General features: G+C 38.6%; 2 protein-coding genes across 5 annotated transcripts in view; both read right to left on the bottom strand.

Moving 5' to 3' along the window:
• KIAA1958 (KIAA1958 ortholog) overlaps positions 1-26,947 on the bottom strand; it is a 213,834-nt gene that overhangs the window by 148,403 nt on the left and 38,484 nt on the right. The gene's annotated exons all lie outside the window — the stretch shown is intronic.
• The window catches only part of LOC120366364 (small ribosomal subunit protein eS27-like), a 31,271-nt gene extending 4,324 nt beyond the window's left edge, over positions 1-26,947 (bottom strand). Inside the window, exon 1 of the mRNA XM_074395185.1 lies at positions 1-26,947. This exon is cut by the window's left edge and continues 4,324 nt beyond it. The gene's annotated coding sequence lies outside the window, so the exon portion shown is untranslated.

Genomic DNA, 26,947 nt, shown 5'->3' with positions numbered 1-26,947 from the left:
GCCTCAGTCTGACTTGTTCCTCAACTTTCCCACTTGCCTGGCCTCTGCTCATGTGATCTCAGGAATGTCTACAGCAACTAAAACTGTAAATGAGGTCACTCACTCTTAATGAGATGCTCCTTCAAAATGCTGCCTGGAGGTAAGCTCTAAGACAGATGCTCTCTGCCAGGAGATGGAACAAGCAACCACGCCTACCACCTCCAAACCAGGCCTTACTGCTCCAGTTTTGGGGACGGTCTATGTTCCTTTTGGAAGAACTCACCCACTAACTTTTCTGGGAGAGATGAAGTTAGGGCAGAAGACTTTTCTTCAGTTTGTGTTAGGTGCTCAGCACTAATTAGCTTTCTGTGTCATCAGAATCTGATTCCATCTTTTTCCCTTCTTACAGTGTTTGTTTTTAGTTTTTTTGAAGTCCTCCTTTCTTGTTTTCGAGTTCTCACAGATTTTAATTCTTTTTTTCTTAGTTTTGGTTTCACTTTTTAAAAAAGTCTTCACTTCTTAAAACCACAATGGGGATTCGTTTCGATTTTTGGAGGGGATATACTCAAACCATAGCACCAGTGAAGTTTAAAATACTGCATGGTTTGGGTTTTAAGACCATTGGGTTCAGCTGACTAAGAGCCAATGTATACACTGCAGTAGTGGCTCCAAATCAGGCTGTGCGGTGAAATCACCTAGGGTTCTTGTTAGAAAACACAGGACCCATGTCTTAGCTAAACAAGACAGATTCTGATTCACTGACCAAGAGGCTGGGTTTGGGAATCTGTGTTTTGTTTTTTTTTTTTTTTGGAGACAGAGTTTCGCTCTTGTTACCCAGGCTGGAGTGCAATGGCACAATCTCGGCTCACCGCAACCTCCGCCTCCTGGGTTCAGGCAATTCTCCTGCCTCAGCCTCCTGAGTAGCTGGGATTATAGGCACGCGCCACCATGCCCAGCTAATTTTTTGTATTTTTAGTAGAGACGGGGTTTCACCATGTTGACCAGGATGGTCTCGATCTCTTGACCTCGTGATCCACCCGCCTCGGCCTCCCAAAGTGCTGGGATTACAGGCTTGAGCCACCGCACCCGGCCTGGGAATCTGTGTTTTTATCTAGTGTTTGCAGCCAATAAGAATGTGCATTTGAGAACCATGGTTCTACATAGCTTTTAATGATGAATATATTATAATTAACCAAGCCTTTACTTTTGGACATTCTGTTGAGCTGTATTATAATTGTTAACTAACGTAAGTGCTTTAATGAATATCTTTTTTTATTCACCTCTTTTACATACCTCTATGTCATTTTGACATATGCCCAGACATAGAATCAAAAGAAGAAATCTCTGTAATTCTCTTGGTCAAATTGCCTTCAAGCTAGGATCGTCTGCAAACTGATTCCACTTGCAGGACATGATACCATCTATTTCCTACCTCTCTGCCTACGTTTGATCGCATATTTTTTAATCTTTGCTAGTTTTAGAGGTGACATTTTATCTTATTGTTAAACTACTTTATAACTGTAAACCTATTTATTCATTAAGTATTTCTTGAACACTTATCAGGCCTTGTGAATAATGCAAGCAAAAAATTAACATGGTTCTTACTCTCACTTATATAGATAATATCTGATTAATCCAATAATCAAACAAATAAACTTAGTTAATGGTACTTATTATCAACACTGTGATAAGTGATGTCATTAGATCTTATAAAGCAGAGATCTGACCTACTTAGAAATGTCTGCAAAGGCTCCCCTGAGAAATTAAGTTAACAATAAAGATAACCGTATGGAGTCATATAATGTAGCACTTACTGTGTTGGTCCAAGCTCTATTCGAAGCACATCAGAAATGTTAACATATTGGACTTATAAGGTGGTACTATTATTATCTCCATAAGAAAACTGAGTTGGAAAGTTTAACAAACGTGTCCAATGTCACAAAGCTAGCAAATAAAGGAATCAAGGTCAGGTGCAGTGGCTCACACCTGTAATCTCAGCACATTGAGGCAGGAGTTTGATCAAGATCAGCCTAGGCAACACAGCAAAACCCCATCTCTACAAAAAAAACGTAAACATTAGCTGAGTGGGGTGGCAGACACCTGTAGTTCCAGCTACTTAAGAGGCTGAAGGCAGGAGGATCGCTTGAGCCCGGAGGTCAAGGCCACAGTGAGCCATGATGACAAACATCATGCACTCCAGCCTGGGTGACAGAGTGAGATCCTGTCTAAAAGAAGGTAAAGAAAGGAAAGGTAAGGGGGTGCAGAAGGGATGGCAGGGGATGGGGGAAGGAATAAAGATTCAAACCAAAGTGATCTAACCCAGAGTCAGTACTACTAACCACTGCCACCTCTCAAGTGACAGTCCTGAACCTTGTACTCACACCAGGCTCAGTGCTCTCCGCTTTTCCCCATTAGAAAGGGATGATGTGCTGCACTGCTCCAAAGCAATGGCATACAGCTCCATGCCAACTTGGAGCTAAAGGTTGTTGAAGATGATCACGAATGAGTATCTCCTCCCTCTTGCCTCCTGAGCTGTAGTCAAAGTTCCGCCCTACACATGCAGTATCTGACAAAGGCGCCAGAGAGGGAAGGAGCAGGGTTTTCCTTGTTTTTCAGTTAGTAATCCCAAATTCACCTATGCTGATGATTTCTTGCTAATCATCTCTGTTATAACATATTCGAACATTAAGCATCACTGTTTCATGAAGATGTAAGGAAAAAATATCCACCAATTTCAGTTTTCAAACCTCTCAAGTAAACCTCCCTGGCACAGGCCTGGTTCCCTCAGGCTGGCAGTCTCTTTTTCTATTTATAGTTAACACATTAGGCCTGTGAACACTGAGAGTGGATTATTATGAACACAGTGTAAGCTGACTGGGCATTAGAAATGAGAACTCTAAAGGCTTAAAAAACAAAGATCCATAATCCTCTGTCAGTCCACCAAACTTTTTGAGAGTTTAAAGTATAACAACTGAAAGCAGCATGTTCCAGAGATTTCTGTGAGGAACATTTACTTACTCTGGGCCCTGGACAAGCAAGTAAACTAAATTCTCTAACAGAGACTGTTAAGGAAAGACGCAGTAAAAGTACAGGGATCCCACGAATAAAAGTACAGGGATCCTTCGTGGTCCAGATCCTCACTAACCATGACCCTATAATCATGAGACAAAAGCTGTCACACACAAAAATATTCACGAATGAGCTGACCAGTCCTCACTCAAACTACTCACCTACTATCTACTTCTGGGAACCTGTTTATGTCACTCTGATTTTTAGATGCTGCAAACATGAAACTATACAAGTAGGATGAACAGAAACTGAAACTACAAACTACCAAAGATGCAGGATTTGAACAAGGCACTTAACAATGCCAGAGAACGGCTTTAATCACAAGCAAAGCCATTTCAACAAAGGAATGTCTGGCAGAGTTAGACCAGATACAATTAGAACAGAGAGCAACTGTGGAGAATTCTCAAGGATGATACAATAGGTACTTCAAAAGAGAATGAATTAAGTCTCTAAGAACTAAGAGAGGCCCCTGGGAAAACTAAAGAAGTCAAGGGACATTTCTGGAAAAAAAAAAAAAAATCCCTCTCTTCTTGACCTGGTAAAGGATACCGTATTATTTTCTTACATAATTTTTTGCAGAAAAACTATGTCCCCAAAATGAGTACTCAAGTCACTTCTTTTTCATTTTAAGGATTAGCAGTTTCAATTATGTACATTTTGTTGAATAAAAGATTTTTTAAAGATACTTTTACCATCTTCAGTTTATTTTTTCAAATTAAAGCTTATGCTATATCAACATTAAATAGAAATAAAATTCTGATACAGGCTAACAACATGGATGAAACTTAAAAGACATTATACTAAGTGCAAGAAGCTAGTTAAAACGACAAACGTCGCATGATTCCACTTACATATGAGGTAACTGGGATGGCCTAATTCAAAGAGACAGGAAGTAGAACAGTGGTTACCTGGAGCTGGTGAATCAGGGAATGGGGAGTTATTTTTTAATAACGCATCAAATTTTCAGTTTGGGAATAATGACAAAAGTTCTGGAGATGGATGTTAGTGATTGTTACATAACAATGTGAATGAATTTAATGCTACTGACCTTCACAGTTAAAATCGTAACATCTAACTTTTATATTATATATATTTTACACAATTTCTAAAAACTCAGAGTAAAGCAGGGAAAAAAAAACCTGTAACCTCCCAAACTTTAAAAAAAAAAAAAAGGTGATGCAGTAAAGGGTTAATTCAGCACTTCAGGGTTGCTCAAACTCCGTTCATTCAAGGAAAGGAGGACTGGCCCATGACAGGCTTCTGAGAGAGAGAAACTTGAGTTTGAGGAATATCTTCCTCTTAAGAGTATTTTGCCAGAATCCTTAAACCACACTCTATCTGTCTGACCTCTGAGGAGCTGGAGACTGAGTAGCTAAGATCAGTCGCACAGGCTCACACAGGTGATACAAGTTTATATGACTGACAAATAAAAACCCTGGACACCAGGGGGTCAGGTGAGCTTCCCTGGTTGGTAATACTTCACGTTTTGTCACACACTGCCGTTGGAAGAATTATTCCTCATGGGACTGAACTGGGAGGGCCTACATGGAATCTGATGCCTGGTTCCTCCAGGACTTCATCCATCTTCCTTTTCCCTGTGCTGATTTTAATCTGTCTTCTTTCGCTGTAATAACAGTAACTGCGAGCCTAACAGCTTTCTGAGTTCTGTGAGTCCTTTTAGTGAATCACTGAGCCTGGGGGTGGTCTTAAGGACCTCAACACAAAGCCCCAATCAAGTTCCCTCATTCTCTATGATAAAATTTGAATTCCTACTTTAAGTGGGTTCACTTTAAATGCCCCTTCAGTAACAGAATGTGTAAAGGACACATTGAAACCGTACCCGTTATCCTCCCTGACAAAGACTCATCAGTGATCCTCACTAGATGGGAAACCCAGAGTTCAGACTTGCTAAAATAGTTGTTCTCAGCTGGATCGGTGTCTGCAGATACACTCAGAATGGTTACTAGTCACAATGTATCCATGTATGAACAGTTCACTTGTCAACAGATTTACCTCACACTTGCCATCAAAGGCTCCAAAGAGCCAAAGAGAAGACATTCCAAATTATCAACATGGCTCTGAGGCCTCTAAATCTGAACATTGCCAGGCTTACTTCTCAAGCCTAATTCCTTCCCATTCAAACACTGAGTTCCAGCCACATTAAACTCAGTCAGGTTAGCCAAATCATGGTATCTCAACTCTAGCAGATCTTTGCAAATGCTGCCATTCTTTGGCTGGCTAAACACGTTCCTACTCAATCTTTACAACCTGATTTACAGCAGGACTTCTCACCCTCAGCACTATCAAACTGGTGAGCTAGATAATTCCTTGTTGTGGGAGGCTGTCTTGTGCACTGTAATATGTTTTGTAGCATCCCTACCCGCTAGATGCCAGTAACACACACCAACCTTTAAGTCGTGACAACCAAAAATGTCTCCAGACATTGTCAAATGCCTCCTCCCTTTTCATTCCCATTTGAGAACCACTGACTTAGACTCAGATCTGAAGCTCCTCCCCTCGCCCCACCCAAGGCTTGGTTCATTGCTTTCCTGGAACCCTATGTTATGCTACTTAAATGTCTACCCGTACCAGAGTATTAGCTCCTTCAGCAGAAGGCTGATGGTTTTATTAATCATTACGCTTCCAGCTCCTAGCCCAGTTTCCAGCACATACTGAGGCCTCAATAAATACCTGTGGACTGACTGAATGAATAGAACAAATCAGTGCTGAAACTCTATGAAGAAAACAATGAATGAAGGCAAGAAAGTGGGAAGTTAAGGATACACAGAGAACAGTGAACACTTTGATTTTCTTGAGATTAGAATCGGCTAAGCGGCAAGAAACAAGTTATGAAAAATAGTTGTAGAATAGCATGGGGAGTCATAAAGCCCAAGCTAAATTAATCTGAAATTTATTGAGAAAGAGAAATGAGAATATGGAAGCAGATGTTTGTTACAGTCCTTTCCACAATGCCATTACTGAGTTTATATATTTGGCAGGCAATATAAAGGTGTATATGTAGTTAACATCTTGAATGAAATCTTTTTCTTCACATGTCAGAAAACTAAACACTATATAATCTGGCCATCCAGATATTTGCTATTATGTTTATATTAGCTTTCTAGAGCTGCCATAACAAACTACCACAGACAGGATTCCTTAAGTAACAAGAATTTATCTTTTCACAGTTCTGAATGCTAAAGGACAGACACCAAGATGTCAGCAGGACTGGGTTACCCGAAGGCTACTCTCCTTAGTTCCTAGATGGCTGTCTTCTTCTGGTGTCTTCACACGGTCTTCCCTCTGTGCCTGTACAAATCTCTATCCAAATTTCCATTTCTTATAAGGACACCAGTCATATTGATAAGGGCCCAGCCTAAAGACCCTATTTTAATTTAATTACCTTTTTAAAGACCTTATCTCTAAATACAATTACATTCTAGGGTACTGAGGGTGAGGACTTTAGCATATGAATTTGAGGGCAGAGGGACACAACCCTTAGCAATGCTGGGAAATATTTGGAAAAACAAGATGCTGAAGTCATTCATTTATTCCAAAAACATTATTAAGACTACTATGTAGCAAATACTATGTCAAGGTACCAGAGTCAATGTTACCCTAAAGATACATTCCTTGTCCTCACAGAGCTTATAGCCTAGTAGCCCAAAAATCTAAACAAAACAAGTAAGAACAATACAGCCTGATTTGGACTATGTTGACAAAAAGAGTCAAACTATGTACAATATTTGGAGAGATTTATTCTGAGCCAAATATGAGTGACGATGGCCCATGACACAGCCCCAAGATATTCTAAGAATTTGCCCAAGGTGGTCAGGCTACAGCTTGGTTTTACACATTTTAGGGAGGCATAAGACACCAACCAATCCATATAATATGTATACTAATTTGGTTCAGAAAGGCAGGACACCTCAAAGAGGGAGCTTCCAGGTCATAGGTGAATTCAAGGATTTTCTGATTGGTCAGGCGTAGTGGCTAACACTTGTAATCCCAACACTTTGGGAGGCCAACTCAGGCAGACTGCCTGAGTTCAGGAGTTCAAGACCAGCCTGGGCAATAGTGAAACCTCATCTCTACAAAAAAATTAGCTGGGTGTGGTGGCACTTACCTGTAGTCCCACCTGCTTAGGGGGTTGAGGTGGGAGGACTGCTTGAGCCCAGGAAGTTGAGGATGCAGTGAGCCAAGATGGTGCCACTCCAGCCTGGGTGACAGAGTGAGACTTTATCTCTTTTAAAAAAACAAAAAGGATTTTTCTGACTAGCTGACTGGCAATTGGTTGAAAGTTAAGTTATTATCTACAGACCTGGAATCAATAGAAATAAGCATCTGGGTTAAGATAAGAGGTCCTGAAGCTCAAGGGTTTTATACTGCAGATGAATCCTCCACATAGCAGGCTTCAGAGAAGACAGACTGTAAATGTTTCTTACTCAAACTTAAAAAGGTGCCAGAGACTCTTAGTTAATTCTCTCCTGGACCAGGGAAAGACCTGGAAAGAGAAGGAATTTTCTACAGAATGTATAAGAGACAGTTTTACAGGGTAATTTCAAAATACATCAAAGAAATATGTTTTGGGGTAAAATACATCAATTTCTTTCAGGACCTGCTGTCATGTTGGTATTTTATTGCTACAAAGAGTCTGTCTGGTCAGTCTTAAGGTCTCTATTTTAATGTTAATGTTGGCCAGTTGTGTCTGAATTCCACAGGGACAAGGGCATAATGAGGCATGTCTGACTCCCCCACTCCCCATCGTGGCCTGAACTAGTTTTTCAGGTTAACTTTGGAATGCCCTTGTCCCAGAAAAGGGGTTTGTTCAGTTGGTTGGGGAGACTTCGAATTTTTTTTTTTTTGAGGCAAAGTCTTGCTCTGTCACCCAGGCTGGGGTGGCACGATTGTGGCTCATTGCAACCTCCAACTCCTGTGTCCAAGCCTCCTAGAATCTCAGCCTCCCAAACAGCTGGGACCACAGTTATGCAACCCATTCCCAGCTAATACTTTGGTATTTTCAGTAGAGACGGGGTTTCACCATGTTGGTCAGGCTGGTCACAAACTACTGACCTCAGGTGATCTACCCAACTTGGCCTCTCAAAATGTTGGGATTAAAGGAGTGAGCCACCGCTCCAGGCGAGGGAGTGGTGGCACAGTACCTGTGGTCCCAGCTACTCCAGAGGCTAAGGCAGGAGAACTGCTTGAACCCAGAAGGCATAGCTTGCAGATTGTGTCACTGCACCCCAGCTTGGGCAAGAGAGCGAAACTTTGTCTCAAAAAAAAAAAAAAAAAAGAAAGTATTTCTAGTTTACAACTCTGATGGGAAAGCTCAGGGTGTCAAGGAGCACACAGAGCCAGTAGCTAACGTAGTTCCCAGTGAATCAGAGTGCTTCCTGGAGAAAAGACAAGTTCACACCTGAGGGATAACCATGATTAAATTACACAAGGCAGAGAGAATGAGAGTATTCCAGGTAAGAGAGGGCGTGAAACTCTGAGAAACATAAAATTCAGTATAGCAGAAGCATATAACAGACAACCACCAGAATGCTTGTTCAATTCAAACTATATTCCTTTCTGTCACAGGGCAAACCTCAAAACTGGGGTTCAGTTTGGGACGCCACATGGGCTCATGGCTTCATTCAGGAAGGAATTCAAGAGCCAGCAGACAGAGTAAAGTGAAAGCAAGTTTATTAAGAAAGCACAGAACTCCAGACTGTCTCAAAAAAAAAAAAGAAAGGGCAAAGGAATAAAAGAGTGGCAACTGCATAGAAAGAGCAGCCCTGACGGCTGCTCATTGGCTATTTTTACGATTTTTCTTAATCACATGCTAAACAAGGGGTGGATTATTCATAAGTTTTCTAGGAAAGAAGCAGGGAATTCTAAAAACTAAGGGTTCCTCCCCCTTTCAGATCATATATGGTAGCTTCCCTACATTACCATGGCAACTGTAAACTGCCAAGAGTGCTGGTGGGAGTTTCTCTGGCATGCAAATGTATTATAATTAGCACATAATGAACAATGAAGACAACCAAAGGTCACTTTCATTGTCAACTTGGTTTTGGTGGGTTTTGGCCAGCTTCTTTACCTATCCCTTCTTATTGGTGGGGTCTTTATGACCTGTATCCTGTGAAACCAGTGCTGCAGAACTCCTACCTCATTTCTAGGTCATCAACATTACACAAATTTGCCAGCCTCAAAATAGTATAAATTTGGCTAACTCAAGGACACTCTACTACTAGGTGCTCTAAAATGCCTTTATTTAAGACCAGGAGAGACTCACAAAGCACCTGACAAGTTTATGTATCTCATATATCAGTAATATCCAAATCAATAAAGGCCAACATCCAAGAATGGTAGCCATTTTTCTCTGCCATTCACTTAAAAAAACAACAACCGTGTGTCACTAATGAAATACTTATCTAAAACTGGTGAATGCTAAGACAAATATTTCATGAATATGGGACCTAAAACGAAACAAACACAAAACGACAACAAAAGTGCTGACCAGATGGAAGTCTACATTTCCAATTCATCTACCTGAAGCTACCTAAGTAGGAAAACACCTTTCTGGCAGATAGCACGAATCCTAAGTGTTAAAATGACATGTTTCAAAGGAATGAGAGCATTTCCATTTACATGCATTTTTCTGCTGCTAAATAAGTGGTAAATGTCAAGTCAGACATAAACATATCATTTCATATGTTCCAAAAAAGTACAAAAATATATTTTAATAGAATGGCACAGAACAAGAAAAGCCACACCCTGATTTGACAGTTTCTTCCTTTCCAGTCTTTTCCCATTCTCCTTCAATATGGTTTAAACTCTGACTTCACTACAAATAACCTAAGTTCATACATAAGCAAAGCAATTTACTATGCAGTCAAAAGGTTAACATAGGTACTGCTGGGGAACCTAAAAGACACCAATGACCCATACTGTTAAACTCCGAGATCATCAGGTAACAACCGTTTCTGTAAGCATGCATACTTCTTATTTTCTGTAAAACAAGCAGATTTGGGACCATTAATGGAGGTCAACAGTAGACCAGAAAAACTAAGGATGAAGCTGAAAAGGTCATGATGATTCTGGAAGACTCTGAATTAGCAAATGTCCAGTATCAACAGTCCTTGAGGTTTTATAAGTACCTCAAGAGCCTGAGCCCTCACATTAATGAACTGAATCCTAAGCAGAGTTTTTGATAGCTGGGGCACTCAGGATTTCAGAAACATTAAATTTAAAAATAAGAGCAATATGCTGGTATAGTGTGGAAAGTTAAAATTTTAAAAAAGGATTAAAAATTCAATTGCAATTGGGGAAAGTTTCTTTTCCTAAGACGAAGTTTCACTGCTTTTAAAAGTAAAACTGTTTCTTTTGAAAAGGTTTCCAGGCAAAAATAAGGGTAGCACATCTTCTGCATTTCCTTGGTCAGCTGCTTTCCTAAAGAGCAGTCTCCTGTATACTGAAAGCCAACATGTAGAAATGTGTAAGTTGCAGAGTTTAACAAACACTTAAGAAAATTAGCCATTTCCCCTGACCTTTACTTTTTCCAGGATGGTGGAGTAGATTACAAAGCTCTGACTTGTAATGAGCTTAACTGGGATTCAGCAGCTACAGACTGCCTGCTACACAGTCACATGACTTTGAGCAAGTCCCTGTACCAGTCTTGATTCATTTATTTCTTTATTCATAACTGAACCATTAACTGAACACCTCTTTTCTTCTAAACACTGTGCTGTGTGAGAAACATAGCATTAAATAAGATAGATGTGGTCCCTAAACCCACTGAGTTTAATGTCTAGCTAGAAATGCCTACAATTAAGCAAGCAATTACAAAATAGCATGGTATGAGTTACAGTGACAGAGTAATTAGAACTCTGAGTTTTTCATGAGTAAAACAAAAGGCTGAAGAGTGGTCTTGCAGGGCCCTCTCAGCTCTGACATTCACTTCAAGTCTAACAGCAAAGAAAAAGTTTTAAAGTTTTAAACTTTTAAAATCATTAAACATTTTCCCTCCACTTTATAGCAAAGAAGGTTACAGATAAGAAAAGGGCTAAAAAATGAATCTAGTATTCTGTGAAATTGTGAGGAAAGAGGATTTTAGTGCACAAAGGTTGGATATAAAGGAAAAAGGACATCTTCGTTAGGACAACAGAGACATAGACAAGGCTTACCGTCCACATCCTTTAGTTAATGGGCAAAACAGCAGTACAAATACAAGGAAAACAGTTCCATGACAGACATTTCATATATGTATTCATTAAAAACAAACTTTAGGCATCTTCTACGTACAATAAATTTTGTGCTAGATACAATAGCACAGCAAATATAAATTAGATATAGGTATTGACTTTAAGAAGCTCAGAAGCTCAAGGGTAAAGTTAATGATAAATTTAAGCATTTTACAAATTCCTTTGTACAAATCTCAGAAAATTAGTATCCCACACAAAACACCGTATAACCAAGGTGTTCGCAAAATCTGGCCCACTCAGTATCCATTTACACTAAATGATTAATTTTTTGCTCAGAGATACATGTGAAGTTGATGGTTACTTCTGAGTGCCCATAAAATGTTAAGTCCAAATATTTTAATAATATTTGAACTTTTGTTTTTTCCAAAAAAATGTGCACCTACAATGTGTTTTGCTGCTCCTTTTTTTAAAAAACAACAACAAAAAATAATAGGCTAAGAAATGTGGGTTGTTAACTGGCAGGTTGTTAACCCAGAGACTTCTGGGTGAGCACTATTCAAGCTGCCCAGAGCTTCGATCTGCGTAAGACAGATCCAGGTCATGAAGAATACTTGATTTACGAGATCTGTGGGTAGCAAACTGTCTAAAGCCTCAGAATTTCCTTTCTGAAATATCAAAACAAAATGAAGTGAGAAACTCCCGAAGCAAACCACGTTATTTTTCAGTTTCCTTCTATTATGAGTAAACTTAAACTCGTATCATTTTGCAGATAGTAACTACACTAAACTCTTCAGCCCCAAAATACTGCCTGGCATACCAACCACACCAGCCTGAGCACTATACTCCTTAAATCTCACGCAGTGGCTTGCAGGCCTTCCTTCTAATAAGAACCTTTATTTCTTTAGTGTTATTAATCAGTCTTTTCTGAACACTCAGAAAGCTCAGCTGTTTTCAACGTTCTCTCTTTTTGTCTTGGTTTTCCCAGGGCAGATGCTGTAATAAATAATGGTTCATCTCATGCAGAAAGAGAGGGCTCTAAACTAATTTGCCAAGAACTATTCACTAGGAGCCAATTCATAAACAGATCAATTCACTGAAGATACCAAATTTGAACTTTTTCACTTTTTGAAGATTTCAGTGAAATTTTAGTAGAATGATTTATACTCTGCTTCATAGCAGAATTTTAAGAACTATTTAATTTGTAAAATGCAAAGAGTTGTAGAGTAGTTTAGTCATCATATGAATATATTCTTCGTGAATATATTCAGTAAATGTGAATATATTTTTTATAATGATTATATTCATGAATATATCCTCTTTATGAATATATTCATGAATATATTCTGCTTTACCCTATTGGGAAAACTTTTTAATACAGTTTAAAATTAATGAACATGAATATATTCATGAACATTTTCGTAAGTTTATATTCTTATTCATGAGCTATGTTCTTGACCATATTGGGACATTTTTGAACCTGGTTTAAAATTTAATAAAGATCAATATATTCATTAAGAACATATTCATATTTTTATCAGCATATATTCATATTCATGGCCTGTACTCTTGACCATATTGGGAAATACTGAACTCAGTTTAAAATATAATGAATATCAATAGATTCATTAAGAGTACACTCACATTCATTTTACTAAAGTATACTTGCCAGGCAACTAACCCATCTAGTAATTTCAACCTTTAACAAAATGAACATTCCTTAAAGCAGTGCTAAGAAAAATATATTTGCTTATTTTTCGTAAATAGGCATACTTTCTCGTAGAAGAGCTTTTATCTCTAACACACATTAGTCCCAAGATTTACCCAGTGAAACTCTTTTGGGCCTGTGCCAGTGATGTCCCAGTGTTTCTCAGATCTCACAGGCTCTGTAACATCTGTTTTTGTTTTATTTATTTATTTATTTATTTGAGATGGAGGCTCACTCCATCGCCAAGGATGGAGTGCATTAGTACAACCTCAGCTCACTACAACCTCTACCTCCCAGGTTCAAGCCATTCTTGTGCTTCAGCCTCCCGAGTAGCTGGGATTACAGGTGCCTATCCCCACACCCAGCTATTTTTTCTTGTATTTTCAGTAGAGATGGGGTTTGACCATGTTGGCCAGGCTGGTCTCAAACTCCTGACCTCTGGTGATCCGCCCGTCTTGGCCTCCCAAAGTGCTGGTATTATAGGTGTGAGCCACTGTGCCCAATCTTTGTTGTTTTATTCTAACATATTGATTTGGTATATATCTAGAACTAATAGGGTTTTTGCCTGAATTTAAGAACTTCTACCAGTCTGGTGAGCTCATTATCAACCTCTACCTTTGGGTATTATTTTTGCTCCACTTTTTAGGATTGCTTTTCATCACCTTTTTTTCCCATTTAATTCTCTGATTTGAGTACTTTGTTTCATTCAACTATTTCAATGTTGGACAAAAATGTACTTAACCCTATCAATAATATTTATCGAAAACAAAAAACTTTGAAACCGAAACAAGAGACTGCCATTAAAAAATTTAAATAAGAATGCTTACTCTCATCATCATCCAAAATTGTTCCAGATGTGCTAGCCTATGCAATAAGGCAAAAATATTGGAAAGGAATCATAAAACCAGCATTATCTCCAACTGATACCACTGTTTACCTAGAAAAAAAGTAATGGATTGAAATGAAACCACATCAAAATTAATAAACATAGATTATAAAACTCCAGGCCAGCTTTGGTGGCTCACATCTGTAATCCCAGTACCTAGGGAGGTAGGAGTAGGTCACTTGTTTGAGCCCAGGAGTTCAAGACCAGCCTGAGCAACACAATTAACCCTGTCTCTACAAAAAAATACAAAAAAAAAAAAAAAAAATGTTATCCAGGTGGTGGTGGTGGCCTATAGCCCCAGCTACTTGGGAGGCTGAGATGAAAAGAATCACCTAAGCCTGGGAATTCAAGGCTGCAGTGAGCCATGATCATGCCATTGTACTTCCAGCCTGGGTGACAGAATGACACCGTGTCTCAAAAAAAAAAAAAAAAAAAAAAAAAAAATTCCAAACAGCTTAGAAATTTAACTTAAACACAGCCGGGTGTAGTGGCTCACACCTGTAATCCAAGCACTCTGGAGGCCAAGGTAAGCGGATCATCTGAGGTCGGGAGTTCAAGACCAGCCTGACCAACATGGTGAAACCCCATCTTTATTAAAAAAAAAAAAAAGAAGAAGAAAAGAAATTTAACTTAAAAACCAAAAGGACTAGAAAAATAATTTCATAATTTTGAAATGCTTAAGGCATTTTTGTGACTAAAAATTTTTAATATGTAAATACTTTTAAATATTACAATAATGTGATCACAGAAAACATTCTGATGGAGCCATCCCCCACCAATTTTTTACTACTATCAAACACAGATAAAAGTTGACAGACTGGTAAAATAACTGTCCATATAACGCCCGCATAGAGTCAATAATTGTTAGCATTTGGCCATGTCTGCTTTATCTATCTATATGTGTGTATACATATGTGTATATATGTACTTGTATATGCATACGTGCTGTCTTGCTGAACCATATGAAAGTAAATTACAGATATGACACATCATGGGCTTCTATTTAAACACAGGTTGTTTTCTTTTCCTAAATTTCACTGCTACTTCCTTCCCCTCAAATCCCTCTTTCCCTGTATCAGCACCCTCCTATCTGGGTAACCCAAACTGGCAATCTATTATATAACCTTCCATATTTATTCCATGCTCATATAATGTCACTATTTTACAAAATAATACATCTTGCTTTCCTTATTCAAATGTACCTTTGAGAGCTCCTTTAAAGACGACTAACATAATTGTAATTTGTTTTCAATAACAACTTCATTAAAACCTATTTCACATATCATAAATATATCTATTTACTGCCCAGCATGGTGGCTCAGGCCTGCAATCCTAGCACTTTGGGAGGCCAAGGTGGGTGGATCATTTGAGATCAGGAGTTCAAGATCAGCCTGGCCAACGTGGTGAAACCCCATTTCTACTAAAAATACAAAAATTAGCCAGGTGTGGTGGCGCATGCCTGTAATCCCAGCTACTCAGGAGGCTGAGGTAGGAGAATCACTTGAATCCTGAAGGCAGAGGTTATAGTGAGCTGAGTTCGTGCCACTGCACTCGAGCCCAGGGGACAGAGCGAGACTCCATCCACCCCCACCCCCAAAATAAATATATTTAAGTCCAATTCAACACTTTTTAATAAATTCACAGGCTGTGCAAATCTGACTTTAGAATTACAATCAATTTCAGCATATCTTCATAACCCTAAAGAGAAACCTCCTATCCATTAGCATTTACATCTAATTAACCGCTTCCAACCCCATTCTAAATCCTAACAATCACTCATCTATATTGATTCTCTATAGATTGGTCTATGGTACTCATTTCATGAAAATGGAATGTGGAGTCCTTTATGACTGGATTCTTTCATTTAGCATAATGTTTTCAAGGTTAACCCATATGGTGGCATATATCCCTTTTATGTCCAAATAATATTCCATTGTGTGGAGAAACCACATTTCATCAATCCATTCATCAGCTGATGGACATTTGGGTTGTTTCTAATTTTTGTCTGTTATCAATAATGCTACTATGAGAATTCACATACAAGTCTTTATGTGAACAAATGTTTCCAACACTCTTAGTTATAAACCTAGGAGTTGAACTGCTGTGGCATATGGTAACATTTAACCTTCTCAGGAAATGCCAGACTGTTTTCCAAAGCAGCTGCATTATTTTAAACTTATATTAGCAATGTATGAGGGTTCCAATTCCTCTACATCCTCGTCAACACTTGTTATTGTCCATCTTTTTTATTACAGCCATCCCGGTGGGTGTGAAGTGGTACTTCATTGTGGTGTTGATTTGCATTTCCCTAACGACTGATGCTGTCGAACATCTTTTTAGCTGCTTATTGACCATCTGTATATCCCTACTGGAAAAATGTCTTTTTGTTGAGTCTCACAGCTTTCTTATGAGGATCTATGATTTAATACTGTAAAACCCCTAGAAGAATGCCTGGTGCACAGTAAGCACCCAATAAATCTCAGATAGTATATTAATATATTACCATTATCATTATTGATTATTCAGTTCCTCTAGATTCAATACTGTAAGGATACACTGAAATACCTCACAATAGTTGAACTTTTACCAAGTTTCCCTTTTATTACCAATAATTTTTGTCTTTTGTTTTTTGCCTGATATGATATTTGATGCTATTTGGTTCATACGTGATAATAAATTGTGCCCCTTATCAGTACATAATGCCTTTATCTCATTTGGTGCTTCTAATCTTAAGTCCACTTTGTCTAATGCTTTTCTGCTTTAAGGAAATTTTTGTTTTTTGATATTTTCTTGCTCTTTCATTTCTGCTTTATTTTCACTTACTTGTTTTGAGAGAATTGCTTGTAAACATTATTCTTTAGTTCAGTCTGACACACTTTTTTTTTTTTTTTTGAGACAGGGTCTTGCTTTGTCACCCAAGCTGGAGTACAGTGGCACGACCAAGGCTCACTGCAGCCTCAACATCCTGGGTTCAAGCAATCCTCCCACCTCAGCCTTCAGAGTAGCTGGAACCATAGACACATGCCACTACTCCTGCCTGATTTTTTTTTTGTAGAGATGGGGTTTCCCTATGTTGCCCAGGCTAGTCTCGAACTCCTGGGCTCAAGACATCCTCCTGCCTTGGCCTCCCAGAGAGCTGGGATTATAGGTGTGTGAGCCACCCGTGCAACCTGACGTACGCTTTTTAATGGGAAAATTCAGTCTGCTCACAGTCTAATAATTGATACAACAATCTTATTCCTTCACCTTACTTTTATTATTGTATATTTCCTCTTCTTACTTCCCTGTATTTGTGTTGAGCTAGTCAAACTGCCATTCTTTCCAACTTTTTTCCTTTTGTTAATGTGAAAATTTTCCTAAATTTCTCCATTCAAATAATAGTTTCATTTTCCCTGCTCTAAAAATTATCTGAAAACAGGATGCCAATTATTTCCCCTACTTTGAGAGTGGCCTGGATACAGTGATAGATAACTGAAATACTGCCCAAGAATTTTCCTAAGTGGTTACACCAATTCTTACTTCCACCAGCAGGTAAGAGCACTCCCATTGCTTCATATCCTTGTTAACCCTGTATATCATCAGTCTCTTGAATTTTAGCTATTTTGGCAGTTGTACAGTAATAATATCCTACCGAGGTTTTAATTTTCATTTTCCGGATGACTAACAATGTTAAGCATCATATTGGTTAAGTAGATATCTTTTGAGAGTGTATTTTCTATTTGTTTGTCTATCTTAGCCTTACTGATTTATAGAAGCTCCTTAAAGACTCTGGATATGAATGTTTTATTAGTTATATGTGTTGAAATATCTTGTCCTGACCCAGTGCAGTGGCTCATGCCTGTAATCCCAGCATTTTGGGAGGTCAAAGTGGGCAGATCATCTGAGCTCAGGAGTTCAAGACCAGCTGGCCAACATGGCCAGACATGGCCAACCGTCTCTACTAAACATACAAAAATTAGTCAGGTGTGGTGGCTCATGCCTGTAGTCCCAGCTACTCGGAGGGCTGAAGCAGGAGAATCACTTGAACCTGGGAGGCAGAATTCCAGTGACCCAAGACTGCACCACTACACTCCAGCCTGGGTGACAAATTAAGACTCTGTCTCAAAAATAAATAAATGAATAAAAATAGACTCTTGTCCCATTCTGTCTCTTCTTGCTTTTCACTTTCTGACAACTTTTAATAGTCTCTAATATTAAAGCAGTCCAATTTATAAATTTTTCCTTGATGATGATTGTTTCTTGTTCCTATTTGAGATATTTGTTCCTACTCCCAAGGTAGGCATCTTAGCTTCTTAAATCTTTATTATTATTTTTTATCTTCAACATTTGGATCTAAAATTCTACTTGGAATTTATTTTAGTGTATGATATAAGATTGGTGTTTTTGTTCTGTTTTGTTTCAGGAGAAAGGGTCTCATTCTGTTACCCAGGCTAGAATGCAGTGGCTCAATCATAGCTCACTAGAGCCTCAAACTCTTGGGCTCAAGCGATCCTCCTAAGTAGCTGGGATGACAGACATGCACCACCATGCCCAGGTAGTATCCATTTATTTATTTTTTCCAATATCAATATCCAATTGACTTGCACCATTTATTAACAAGACCATAGATGTGTGGGTCTGTTTCTGGACTCTCTGTTGTACTGGTCTACTTATTCATCCTTGTACATCCCTTTTTTTTCTTTTTTGTTTTTGAGACAGAGTTTCATTCTGGTTGCCCAGGCTGGAGTGCAATGGCACAGTCTTGGCTCACTACAACCTCCGCCTCCTGGGTTAAAGCGTTTCTGCTGCCTCAGCCTCCTGAGTAGCTGGGGTTACAGGCGAGTGCCACCTCACCCAGCTAATTTTTGTATTTTTAGTAAAGACAAGGTTTCTCCATGTTGGTTGGCCTGGTCTCGAACTCCCAACCTCAGGTGATCCACCCACGTTGGCCCTTCCAAAGTGCTGAGATTATAGGTATGGGCTACCACACCCAGCCTGCACATCCCTTTTTAATTAAGCAACTTAACAAGAAATTTGGACACCCTGTAGAGCAGGGGTCGGCAAATTACAGCCTGCAAGCCATGTAGCCTGCAAAGTCTAAAATATCTGGTATCTGGTCAGCAGACACCAAATACCTGCTATGGCAGGCTCAGCAGTCTTTTACTGAAAAAGTCTGTGAGCCTGCTATAGACTAAATCCTAACTCCTCTAACTCTGTTGTTCTTCAAGATTGCCTGCACTGTTCTTGGCCCTTTGCTTACCCATGTAAGTTTTATTTATTTATTTGAGAAAGGGTCTTGCACTGTTTCTAAAAATAAATATAATATTGAAACTGAGCTTATTCCAAGATCCACAATTTCCTGGTTATGTGGCATGGTCTCCAAAATGTTCATGGGAAAGAAAGTCCAGTGTCAGTTTCTTTTATATTTACTTACAATAAGACAGCCAGGGCTTCAGTTACATTAGCCACTCATTGAAACCAGGAGTCAATTAACAGAGTGAAGATGAGAATCGAAGGGAGCCACGTTCCATTACATTCATCACATTCCATTATATTCATCATGTTCACAAATTCCTCTCTCCTTATATAAGACAATACGACACAAGCCACCAGAGCCATGAAGAAAAAGTCAGAACTGTCCAGGTGTGGTGGCTCACACCTGTAATCCCAGCACTTTGAGAGACCGAGGGCAGATCACAAGGTCAGAAATCAAGACCATCCTGGCTAACATGGTGAAACCCTGTCTCTATTAAAAATACAAAAAAAAAAAAAAAATTAGCTGGCCATGGTGGAATGCGCCTATAGTCCCAGGTACTTGGGAGGCTGAGGCAGGAGAATTGCTTGAACTAGGGAGGCAGAGGTTGCAGAGGCCGAGATCGAACCACTGTACTCCGGCCTGGACAGAGCAATCCAACTCAAAAAAAAAAGTAAAAGTCAGAACTGACTTAAAAAATGTTGACAATTTCTCAATAGTAAAAATCACAACCAAGTCACAAATGGCCAACAGGTAGATGAAAAAAAGTGTTCAACATCACTAATCATCAGGAAAGTGCAAATTAAAACCACAATGAGATATCACCTCACGCGTATTAAAAAGGCTACATCAAAAAGGGGAGACAGCAAGTGTTGTTTAGGTTGTGGAAAAAAAAGAAAAAAAAACCTTGTGCACTGTTGGTGAAAATGTAAACTGGCATAGACATTACGGAAAAGAGTATGAAAAAAATATTAAAAACAGAACTACCATATGATCCAGCAATTCTACTTCTGGGCATATATCCAAAGGAAATGTAATCAGTATGTCAGGATACTGCACCCCCATGTTCGCTGCAGCATTATCCACAACAGCCAAGATATGGAAGCAGACTAAGTGTCCATCAACAGATGAATGAATAAAGAAAACATAGTATATTTATACAGTGGACTACTATTAAGCCTTAAAAAAAAAGGAAATTCTATCATTTGTGACAACATGAATGAATTTTGTAAACATTATGCTAGTTAAAATAAGACAGGCACAAAAAGACAAATACTGCATGATCTCACTTATACGTGGAATCTAAAAGAGTTGAACTCATAGAAGCAGAAAGTGGAATAGTGGTTACCAGAGGCTGTGTGGTGGGATGACTGGGGAGACGTTGGTCAAAGGACATAAAATTTCAGTTAGACAGGAGGAACAAGTTCAAGAGATCTATTGTAAGTATTGTCACTATAGTTAACATATTGCATACTTGAAAACTGCTTAGAGATTTTAAGTGTTCCAGCCACAAAAATTAAGTGTAATACAAATGTTACCTAATTTATTCTTTCTAAAACAAATACGTGTATCAAAACATCATGTTGTATACCATAAATACATACAATTTTTATTTGTCAATAAAAAAATTAACACACAATAAAGTCAAAAGACACAAACAAAACAAAACAACCCTGGGAAAATATTTTAATCTTTCCAGACGCTGTCTCCTTAAAATGCAAAATATAAATCAGTAAGAAAAAGACTGGCCAGGCACAGTGGCTCACACCTGTAATCCCAGCACTTTGGGAGGCCGAGATGGGCAAATCACCTGAGGTCAGGAATTTGAGACCAGCCTGGCCAACAATGGTGAAACCCCATCTCTACTAAAATATAAAAAATTAGCCAGGCGTGGTGGTGGACATCTGTTATCCCAGCTATGCAGGAAGCTGAGGCAGAAGAACTGATTGAACCCGGAAGGGGGAGGTTGCAGAGAGCTGAGATCACGCCACTACACTCCAACCTAGGCAACAAGAGCAAAACTCTCTCAAAAAAAAAAAGAAAAAGAAAAAGAAAAAGATGAATATCCCAATATAAATATTGGCAAAAGATACAAACAAGTGTTTCACAGTAGGGAAAAAAGTCAACAAATGCTCACAGAAAGTATTTTAAAATACAGAGTCTTACTCATTAAAATGCAAATTAACACACCTTGACATCATTTTTTGCCTGACTAGAATACTAAAAAGTGGAATAATAATCAGCGCTGAGGGCAAAAGTGAGGAGTGGAAAGCCATCTCATCCACTGTTGGTCCTTTACGTCTCACATGCCTCTGCTAGACACTAGGCCCCTTTGATGACAAGATATACCCATGGATATGCAGCTTTTTTACAGTAATATTGAGACATGTATAATAATCTCTTACTATGAACTAGGCACAAGTCCAAGGTCTATGTCATGACACAGGTACTACTGCTATTCCCTACTTTACAGATGAGGAAATAAGGCACAAAGAGTTTAAGTAACTTGCCTAAGGTTACAGAGCTAGGAAATGGTAAAGCCAGGCTTCAAACCCAAGCCAATGGCTCCAAGTCTCTGTACTTAACAGCCATGTTCTGCTGTCTCTCCTGCACATATTTTTCAGTATGTAAACTCATTGACCCAGCAATTCTTTAAGGAAGTCATCCCTTGATATAGTTTGGCTATGTCTCCACCCAAAATCTCAGCTTGAATGGTAATCCCCATAATCCCCACAATCCCCACCAAGGACAGGACCAGGAAGAGGTAATTGGATCATGGGGGCTGTTTCCCCCATGCTGTTCTCATGATAATGAATGAGTCTCACAAGATCTGCTGGTTTTATACGTGTTTGGTATTTCCCGTCTGCACTCATTCTATCTCCTTCTACCCCGTGAAAAGGTACCTTCTGCCATGACTGTAAGTTTTCTGAGGTCTCCCCAGCAATGGGAAACTGTGAGTCAATTAAACCTCTTTTCTTTATAAATTACCCAGGTCCAGGTATTCCTTCACAGCAGCATGAGAACGGATTAATATATCCCTTAAAAAAATTAGGAACTTTATATCTTTATATATGTAAGAATACTCATTGGCACATTGCTTAAAATGGTGGAAAGTGGAAACTATAGCATGACATACTATTGAGTGGAAATGCAGGTTATACATAGATACACACATATTTTATAAATTGAAAGGGAATACTTAACTTTGGGGGGAGGAAGGTAAAATTATTGAAGGGCTTTCATTTTTGCTGTACTACCTGAATACTTTATAATATTCAGGTATCTGGAAAAAAAAACAAAATATACATTTAAAATTCGTATCAAAATGTTTTATTATATGGTAGATTATTATTTCTCAATTTTGAAAGGTGTGTGAACAGATGGCCAAGTTTTGTTGCACTGATTTTCAAGGGCTATTTGAGGACCATTATTAAGAAAAGAAGCATTACAGTTGTGTACAGTTTTTGATTATCATCTTAGTCTACTGCTAAATCCCATTGTGAAGAATTCATGGGCAGTCTGGTGAAAGGTACAATAGCTTATACCACACACAGCAGTACACTGACAGACTGGAAGAACTAATCCCACTAACACCATGAAATGAGACAACTTGAATGCTGGCCCAGTTTTTGATGTTGTACTCCTAACTCCAGAGCTGGACTATCAATGCTGTGATAATCCCACTACTGTGTTATATATACATCAGAACCTTCTATTAAAACAGACTCCCTCCAGGAAACAGGGAAAGGATCACTCTAGTCCCTATTCTCTTGCATGCAATGATATTTCCTAGTGATAGAAAGGAAAGAGGTAGGGCACTGGCCACTACCCTAGGGATAAGGGCCATATTAGTAAAAAAGAGTTTTCCTCTGGTTTAAGAACAAAAAGAAGTCCCTTTGAATGTATCTCTAAATGTTAAACTGAATCAAAGTGTCATTTATTTTCTTAAAAAATAAAAGATTTACTAAAAGATTTAAAAGGTATCTCCCTTTAATTGTGCTACTCTTGCAAATTACTTGAAGACTGGAATATATCTTTTGTAAATTATAATCTTCCATATATGACCCACCCAGAGGACACCCACAGACAACAGCCTACAAAAGCTACTCTGCAACTTCTAAGCCTGAATCGTGAACTCAATTCACCTCCCCGTCACCACCAGAAGCTAAAAAAAATTAGAAGCAGCTAGACAGTGTTAGGTATTTTTAATTCAAACAGGCTCCCCAAGGTATCTATTGAGGTCATCAGTCTTCTATGAGAGGAATGTGAAGCTGTCCCTCAAAATGAGGTCTGACAGCAACCCCAGCCATGGCAGCAGCAGTTCCAGTGCACCTGCTTTGCTCCAAGAACTTTAGGGTTCTCTGTCTCTAACTCTGTCCAGTTGATCAGACATTAATGAAGTTATGGTTTCAATACATCAACCTGAGTGTTAACCTTTGGACTTTGGTCCATTCATGTGATAAAGTGAAAATCCATCATATACAGATTTTTTTAAAAATACAAAGTAAGGTATATGAACAATTTTGTAGACTTTAAAGGGTTATAATTATCAAAATAGGAGCCAGTTCATTAATTCTTCAGTGGAGAAAAACAACGTGAATTACGGACTATTTCTTCAAAAGACCTTTTAACCTTCAGCATCTAAAATGGAATAAACAATTTAGCTCCTATTTCTAAAATTTAAAAAAAGTCTCCATTTTCCTCATTAAAAAGTAACAGAAGCCAATTTATTTCTAATTGGAAAATAACAGAAAAGCAATGTCATGTGACCTCATAGATATTCTCTGTTAACGTTGTGGTATTTTTCCCTCTCGTCTTTTGTTTGTACTTAGGATTACAGTTAGTTTCCTTTTAAACAAAATTGTAATTAGACTAAATATTACTATTTCCATCTTGCTATCTTAAGCATTTTCTATGTTGTTGCACAATCACATGCTATATGACATTTCATCAGCTGTAACTCAGAATAAGCTGAACATAAAATATATAATGGAATTACTGACAGTTTCATAACAGTCTCTGAAATATTTAGTTAGAGACAAACATATTAAGAATTCTAGGCTTCTAAAAGCTAAACTTAATTTCTGGCAAGCATGACTGGTAATTACAACCAAAAGCCAAATATTGTGGAGTCCTTTTTTTAGACTAAGCAATCTTACCACTCAGCATATATAATCACTGAAACACTTCCAGCATAATGATATCTGTTCAGCTACTGGCAACCATAAACGTCTCTGAAAGCCAGAGAAATGTAAAAATTCTCTAACATAGTTTGCAAAGTGAAAGTTATATTCTAAAAAATGGAAAGTATAAAACAGTGGTCATAAATATAATATTCATTCAGAGAAAATCTATAACCATATACATTTTCCCCTATGAGAAGTAGCTATATAAATCACCACAAAAAATAAAACCAATCCAATATTGAAAAAATGTAAGTCTGTTCAACAGTCCAAATTCATATAAGCATATCAAAGTATTTTCAAATTCTACATAAAATCAGAGGCAAAATTATTTATATTTTCAAATGTAGATACTTGAGTACCTAATAATACCAGAAAATAAAATGTTCCGAAAATGAACTGATGGGAGCACACCAAAGGGACACAGGAGTCAGTTCAAAGAGCTCCCAACGGTTAAAGCTAGAGCAATTTGACCAACAAAATAAAGTAGTATGGGTTCTAACCCAAAGTAGAATTCATATTGATATAAATAATGAATAGAGAACAGACAACTCTACAGAATAATGATAAATAATTTACGTCAGTACTACCTACTCAAGAAAATGGAGCCTAACTTCTGGTCCCTTCAGTGTGGGCTGGACACAGTGACTTCCTCCCAAAAAGTAAATTTGGTAGGGAAAAAGAGTACTTTTAAGCCTGCAAACACTATCTCAGCCAAGTGATCAAGGCATCAACAGTGATAATTCATGTTGATAGCATGTACCATTGATATGAAGAATGGTATTTTACCTCTGTGGCCTTAATCCTAAGAACACAAAATCCCCAGTTAACCCATGAGAAAAATATACAAACCCAAACTGAAGGATATCTTACCTTCTCTAGAATACCTCACCAATATGCCTTAAAATTATCCAGGTCATCAAAAACAAAGAAGTCTGAAAAACTGCCACAGCTCAGAGAATCCTAAGGGGGCATGATGACCACATGTAACGTGGTATTACAGATGGACAGAAAAAGGACCCTAGGTTAAAAACTAAGGAAGTCCAAATAAAATATGGACTTCAGTTAATAATAATGTGTCAATATCGGTTCATTAATTACAACAGACATACCACACAAATGTAAGATGTTAATAATAGGGGAAACTCAGTGTGGGCCATATGAGAACTCTCTGAAATATTTTTGCAATTTTTCTGTAACTCTAATAACATTCTAGAAATTAAAGCCTATATATAATACGTATTATGTATGTACTAGATTAAAATGGGTCTATACATACAGGTAGATAATACAAACATAGACCTATGTAAATTATAAGAAGGCAGGGATTTGTTTTGTTCAATACTCTACATACTCCATTGTTAGATCATCTCCTGGCAATTCAATAAATATTTTTGGAATAAATAAACGTGCATACATGTTTCGTAACTGGTTTTATTTCTTTTTTTTCTTGAGACAGAGTTTCGCTCTTGTTACCCAGGCTGGAGTGCAATGGCATGATCTCGGCTCACCGCAACCTCCGCCTCCTGGGTTCAGGCAATTCTCCTGCCTCAGCCTCCTGAGTAGCTGGGATTACAGGCACGCACCACCATGCCCAGCTAATTTTCTTTTTTTTTTTTTTTTTTGGTAATTTTTAGTAGAGACGAGGTTTCACCATGTTGACCAGAATGGTCTTGATCTCTTGACCTCGTGATCCACCCACCTCGGCCTCCCAAAGTGCTGGGATTACAGGCTTGAGCCACCGCGCCCGGCCAAAACTGGTTTTATTTCTATAGTACCACATTATTCCTTTATTTGTATAATTCCATCTACAAAAAAAAAAAAGGGGGAAAGTTTCACCTAACACTGGTCAAGAAATTAGCAAACATTTACGAAGGAACCCATTTATCAAATGTTATTATATCTTTACCATCATCCAGAAACTATGTGAAATGCTGGGTACTCAAACATAAATAAAAACAGGCCGGGTGTGGGGGCTCACACCTGTAATCCCAGCACTTTAGGGGGCTGAGGCAGGCAGATTACCGGAAGTCAGGACTTCGAGACCAGCCTGGCCAAAACAGTGAAACCTCATCTCTACAAAAAATACGAAAATTAGCCAGGCATGGTGGCAGGCACCTGTAATCCCAGCTACTCTGAGGCCAAGGGAGAACTGCTTGAACCTCCTCCTAGGAGGTGGAGGTTGCAGTGAGCCAAGATCATGCCACTGTACTCCAGCCTGGGCAACAGAGCAAGACTCTGCCTCTAAATAAATAAATGCATGCATATGAAATAAACACTCTAATTGTGAGGAAGGAAGGTGAGAGCCTGGCTGATACATAGATGACAATGATACAAAATGGTTAAGTATGAGGACTGGCTTTCATAAGAACATGCCAGGAACACCTAAACCTGCATGGGATGGTAGGTGGCAAAGAATTCCTGAGCAAAGGAAGGCAAGAAAGCCCCAAATGACTGATGTGGAGCGGGAGGTGGAAACATTTTGTCTTGTGGGGCACTAAGGGCAAAGCATAGTGAAAGCTGGTATTTAGAAGGCAAGGAGGCACCAGACTCCTTTGGTGTGTTACTGGATGGAGGCTTTTTAGAGGGGCAATGAGGTGGATAAGATAAGATGGGTGACTTTGATTGATCACATTTCTCTGGAGACATGGGGGCAGGGATTAGGCAGAATATATGAGGTTGTGAAAACAAATCAGGCAA

The sequence above is a fragment of the Saimiri boliviensis genome, chromosome 2 (assembly GCF_048565385.1).
Source record: "Saimiri boliviensis isolate mSaiBol1 chromosome 2, mSaiBol1.pri, whole genome shotgun sequence".
Taxonomy (NCBI): domain Eukaryota; kingdom Metazoa; phylum Chordata; class Mammalia; order Primates; family Cebidae; genus Saimiri; species Saimiri boliviensis.
The sequence above is the reverse complement of the archived record's forward strand: the minus strand, read 5'-3'. Positions and strand labels throughout refer to the sequence as shown.